This window comes from Hydra viridissima, unplaced genomic scaffold, assembly GCF_058129835.1.
Source record: "Hydra viridissima isolate aposymbiotic clone 2 unplaced genomic scaffold, HvirCarnegie_v1 scaffold_13, whole genome shotgun sequence".
In the NCBI taxonomy this organism is placed as follows: Eukaryota; Metazoa; Cnidaria; class Hydrozoa; order Anthoathecata; family Hydridae; genus Hydra; species Hydra viridissima.
In genome coordinates, this window is record NW_028324312.1 from 546,931 (window position 1) to 552,930 (window position 6,000).

The 6,000-nt window shown below is 36.2% G+C and overlaps 1 long non-coding RNA gene and 2 other non-coding genes across 3 annotated transcripts; all 3 read right to left on the reverse strand.

The window, feature by feature from the left end:
• Window positions 1–1,410: 1,410 nt before the first annotated feature.
• On the reverse strand, window positions 1,411–1,574 carry LOC149879799 (U1 spliceosomal RNA). The gene has a single exon (XR_016446727.1). It is a non-coding gene; the product is annotated as a U1 spliceosomal RNA (small nuclear RNA).
• A 109-nt stretch (window positions 1,575–1,683) lies between these two features.
• On the reverse strand, window positions 1,684–1,875 carry LOC149879800 (U2 spliceosomal RNA). Its single transcript, XR_016446667.1, has one exon. It is a non-coding gene; the product is annotated as a U2 spliceosomal RNA (small nuclear RNA).
• A 405-nt stretch (window positions 1,876–2,280) lies between these two features.
• LOC149879801 (uncharacterized) lies at window positions 2,281–3,849 on the reverse strand. Its single transcript, XR_016446279.1, has 4 exons — window positions 3,714–3,849; window positions 3,374–3,532; window positions 2,642–2,706; window positions 2,281–2,374 (listed from the first exon to the last, which is right to left on the reverse strand). It is a non-coding gene; the product is annotated as an uncharacterized LOC149879801 (long non-coding RNA).
• Window positions 3,850–6,000: the final 2,151 nt, after the last annotated feature.

Genomic DNA, 6,000 nt, shown 5'->3' on the forward strand with positions numbered 1-6,000 from the left:
AAAAAAAAGTCGCCAAAGGGGACTCCCTTTTCTTTACAAAATCTGCTTTTTCAGTTGACTCTAAGATACACAGAACTCATCCCCTGCAAAAGAATATGCATAAACACGGCCCTGCCTGGGTGGTGTCGATTGAAAGGGGAGCGACTGGTCGAAAGGTGTGTGAGGGCGCTTCTTCCGTCTCCGCATCTCTGAGGGAAAGAAAATGGCGCTCTTTTTCCTCGCACAAAAGCCAGAAAGCTAGTTTTGATGCTGAACAACAAGGGCAACGGTTAAAGGGACTATAGCCACCATAGTCAACGAGGGCCCAGGGGAAGTTTTCTTAAGGGGCCCTCGTTGTGATCAATTACATACCCAGGACCAATAGAAGTGTGCTCTAGTCATTAAAAATTAAAAACGAAAGTTAATGAAATCTTTTAAAAGTCAAAACTATTTAAATCTTTTAAAAAAATGATTTTTAAAATATCGTTTGTAGATACACGGGGATACCCGGGAATCTTCCCCGTCCTCTCGGCGGCCATGAAAGAAACCCTCGCAAGTCTAAAGTTGCACGATGTCAATGTTCCCTAGTTTTGTCGAAATGACGAAAAGACTGCAAAACTAGCTTTGAAGAGCAAAAATTTGTAAGATTCGTCAATCGTCGTTACGTATCTCTGGCAACGTTGCGTATTGACGTGTCAACTTGCCAAAATGTTTCGGTCGTTGTCGTTTCTTTCTAAGATCAACACGTAGGAATCAGAGCTGTTTTCATGAAAATAATGAACGGTAGTAAAAGAATGCATTTCACCGCACCAGAATCCAATATGCGATATGCATAAATGGTTGACAATTGTTGTTACTGTTGCTGCTGCTGTTGTTGTTACTATTGTTACTGTTAGATCGTTATTGCTAATGCTTATTTTTTTGTGGTCGTTGCTATTGTCAGTATTACTATTATCGTTAGTTTATCGATGCTATCGTTAATTTTTGTTATTGTCGTTATTGTTATCTTCATCGTTGTCATTATTTTCGTTGTCACTATTGATATCGATTTTCTTATTGCTACTGTTTGTTATTTTAACTATTATTATCGTCATTGTTTTTTATTACAGCGACTCGTTTTCACTGTTGTGACTGTCACATTTTGTTCCGCCGTCGAGTGATTTCCGGGATTGTAACCGGTCGATCACGCTTGCTGGTTGTCACGTTGAAACGATTCTCGTCGCTCCTATGCTTATTTGGTTGCCTCTTTGCGATTCTTAGATTTTTATTGATTTTGTACAAAAAAAAAAAAAAACAAAAAAAAAAAAAACAACAACTTTTGAAATAAATAAAATTTATTTGCACTTATAGCAGACTTTGTATGCGCCTCTCAAAATATGCAGTAGACTCTTAGGGGTGAGAGGAGAGGTTTTTTTTTTAAGTCGTTAGAGGAGGGGGCGAGCGCGAACGCAGGCCCCCACTACCAGAAATTGTACGGTCGAGTTACCGACGTTAGCGGTAATCGCAGGGGTCAGCCCAGGCGAAGTGCAATGCAAGAGCCTCACCCTGGAAGAAGCCCCATGTTGATCAGGTTTACTTCCCCGTCAGGTAAGTATGCTTTTCCCGTTGTGTGGGCAGCCTCGGACGTGCCCCAATCTTCTCAATTGTGGGTTTTCGATTGCACACCGCATCGTCCCGTTTGTTTGCTTTTTTTTTTCCTTCTCTATAGTATGGGCCGCGCTCAGCAGTAGTGCAACGCCGAGGCAACCCGCGGTCAGGGCGAGGTAAACCTACGATCCCTTGACCAAATGCCAAAAATCAGATTAATATATGAGCCGGACTATGCCGGCGTACCAGATATTAAACTGATAAGAACAGATACTACACTTGATCTTAGCCATTAGGCCGAGAAGCGATACTTTTTGCAACGACTTTGTCCCGGCTCCCTCCCTCTCAACGAAAAAACTTGTGGACATTTGAATGATCAAGTCGATGGGTAACTTTAAGTTTCAACGATGAAAACATGGCTTTCTTGTACTGCATCAATTTCACTCTAAAACATTTGGGCTTTTTTTCAAAAATAACCCAGCTTCTTTCAAAAATAACAAGCTTCTTTCAAAAATAACCCAATTAACCAAAACATAAAAAACGTTTAAAGGCTTTTAAATTTAACGCTGGGCAGCAGATGTGATCAAAGGCCAAGTTGAACAACTGAAAATCAACTCTGTATATGAGCGTCCGACAGATTTCTCTGTCAAAAAGCATTTTGAGAACCTCTGTATTTAAATGTTCTTTTCAACTGTTGTAATGACAGTACTTTAATTCATCACCAGGGTCGCCAAGAAACAGCAGAGTTTAGGAGGACTTGCTTGTCATTAGCCTCGATCCTTTCCCAAGTAGTAATTCCTCACAAAGTCTAAAAAAACAAGCTTGAAAGTTTAAAAATTGGGATGGTGCAAATTAAGTTAAGAATTTAAACTGAGTAGCAAGAAAATATTTTTCAGATACTTTAGTTATTGCAAGAAATGAACACTTTAAATGTTTACTGACAAAAAGGTAAAACAATTTTAAAAAGTGACCTAAAACATCCACTGACAAAATATCAAATGACAAATGGAAAATGAAAAAATTTATGACACTAAACCGACACAGCATTAGGTTAGCAAAGGTAAAGCATACATACCTTGCACACTGTATCTGCATTTTTCCAATCACAAACTCGCAGAGCGTGGTAAAAGTTAATGAGACCTGGAACAATAAGCAAAGTATTTTTTTTAAATATTACATTTTTTAACATATTACCTAACCTAAATTAAGCCTGCAAATGTATTTGCGTACAAATTAGAAGCTCAGGATTGATGGAGAATAAACTTAAAAATATAATTCCCAAGTCAGTTAAAAGGATGTTTACTTGTTGGCTAAAGGTCAACTTTTTCAAACTATCACTTTTAAAAAATGGTTCTGGTAAACTATCGAAGAAACATGACTTACCTTTTTCTTGAAACTTTAACTGCTTCAATATTATATGCTCTGCTAACCTAACTTAACCCTTAACCTTGCCCCAGGACAACACTCAAAATTCTCTTTCAATAACTTATTTTCAATAATCAGACTTGCTACCTGAGGCTGAGTTAACTTTAGCAGTAACTCTATAAAACATAATGTGAGAAAGCCAAACAAAAGGTTCAGTTCAAAATGTAATGAGTATGTAATTTTTTTAAAATTTTATCGCATATCTTTAATCGAATTAAAGGGATCATTCCAAAGAAGCTATAGATTGTCCAGTGAAAAGCATACCTAATTAAGCATTACTTTATTGGGGTTGTGTCAGTATAACTGTAAATGAAACAAAGCTATGAACAAACTAAAGAAATAGGTAAAAGTCTTAGAAAGATCCTATTTCTGTTTCACTCACCAATAAAATCAAGAAGAATTTCCCACTTCTTATTCATTGAGTGGGATGCTCTAAAGAGTATTGCAACTTGCATTCTGGATAATCCAGGAACTCAGAACAAACTCTGTAACTGCACTCATGAAAGTCTTTTGTGACTACTCCTTCATAAAGTTGATGCTTCTAAAAATGAAAATTTATTTTTGAAAGGATTTTTTCATCAGAAACTATTCTTAAGTATTTGAAGACTTGAAAAAGTAAAGTGGGCACAACAATAGGGGTTAAACTGCTTCAAATTTTAAAACACAAACACCAAAATAAGGTGAAAAGATTGAAAATAAAATAGCACAGTACTTTTTATTACCTTAAAGCATTCTTGAAAAATCGTTAAAAAAACTGTGTGAACTCCTCTAAACTTGTCACTTGTCTTGGTTTTGGCATCAGCTACTGTATGAGAAGATAAAACAGGATTTAATTTGTTTAGTTTCCCTTTTTTTTATTTTCTTTTTTTTTTTCGAAACAAGCTAAAAGCACCTTTTCTGCTCTTGACGCTACGCCAACACCAAAAATTTCAGTAGGACTGCGCGTAACCACTGCACCGTTGTTAAACTCAATGATATGCACTTTACCGCAAAATTAACGCACCACTTATAAATTCCGACTTATTTTGAAAAATATTACGTATTTCCCGGATTTATCAAATACAAAGTCGATAATAATGTTTATTGTGACGTCATTTGTAGGCTTTATTCCGTTTTAGTTTCCAAATTGTAGCAGCTTTTCATAAGCAGCACGTTTTGCTGTAACTAAACCTCACTTTTAAAAGAAAAGTATGTATAAAGTTAGTATGAACAGATGTGTTGCTCAATGATAACTGTCATTTGAGCAACACGTCTGTTCTGACTTCTCAACGATACATAAGCTGACATTTTAAAACCTTTTTTGGTACCTCTTGCATCGTTCATGGGAGATGGATTCCTTCTTATGTAAGATAATGCTAGACCACATACGGCGCATGTTGTTACTGAATACTTACAAAATGCTACTATTCAAGTTTTGGAGTGGCCGGCTTGCAGTCCAGATATGAACCCAATAGAGCATCTTTGGGGCATAATGGCACGCTGTGTTAGAAGTCAACATCCACCACCTAGACGAGTTGCGACAAAGTCTTATCCGCGTATGTGAAGATATCCTTCAAGAAACGATTACACCTCTAATTAAAAGAAATCCACGGTGCTGTCTGGCTGCAACAACATCAAGATGTGGCAACACTAGATATTGATAAGTCAAAAATGTTACATTTTAAGCTGTATTAGTGTGCATAACAACAATAATCATCTTAGTTTATTTTGTTACTTACCTTAATTTTATTACTTACCATATTTCTAGTTTTAGTTTGTTTTTCTTTCTTTTCTTTTCTTTTCTCACCATCCTCAAAGTCGCTTTTATTATTATCATCGAAATAACTGTGTTCATGTGTTCTATTCTTAACACGTTTGTCAAAATATATGACCACAATTAAAATAAATCGAAATGTATGTGGTGCGTTAATTTTGCGGTTAAGTGTATATTAACTAGATATTTAACTCGCGCTTTCGCAGTGAAGCATATTTTTTTGCCAAGCAAGTTTTTTTTTGCCAGCCAGAATCATAAAAACATCGATTAAAACAAACGAATTATTGTCAGTTTAAATAAAGAGGCTACCGGCTTTAAAAACTTAAAAAACTTGCTTCACAATTTCTTACGAAATTTATTTGAAGTTTTACATCTAGTTAGTATAAATATCATTGGTTTAGCTAAGAGCATAGTAACGGTTTCTGCTTACTCGCGCAGCCTAGTAAGATGGGTGCACCGCGGACGCTCAGTTGCGAATTCTTTCTTTTTTTTTTTTATCATTCCCCTTCCCGAAACCCCGAAATGAACGAAATGCGATTGGCAAGTATTTGATGCATACCTTAATACACAGTGACTAAATTGTAGTATGTGTTTTTTCCGTGCCGAAACTCTGGTCGGAAGACAGTGCATCTTTTTAGATATTTTAGAGCTTGTGGGTTATCACTAGTACCCAAGCCTTTTTATGAGTCATTAAAAAAAAATTTACAAACAAAACTGTATTCTTCTTCTTCTTTTTTTTTCCGATTGTGATCAGATTATGATTTGTACTGACGATATTACACTGTGTCTACTTCCTCGGTCTTATTTTCTTACAAACATTAACAACATTTGTAGTTTCGTAACTATCCCATTGACCCTTTCATGCACCAATTATTTTTCCATAACTAACATAATCCATAAAAAATCATCTACAAAATGACAGCGGTACTATTAACTGTTTTAATTAGACTTTTTCTACACCTTGATACATTTTGATAGCTTTACAGAACGTCAGTTTTCTTTACCCGTTGATGTAACAATTTTGCTGACAACATTTGAATACTTTGAACACTTTGCCAACGCATTAAATATTCTTGCAGTCGTACTATCTTGCGTGTTTGTGATCCCCACCACTATTGAGTTTGCGTGGCAGCATAGGTATAGCGACAATCGACTAATGGATTTTTAGAAGCCAGCGTTGCTCATACACTTTCAAAAGTAGAACTGCTCTCACTAAGATTAGTCGCGCTGGTGCTATTTCATGCGCTCCAGTTAAA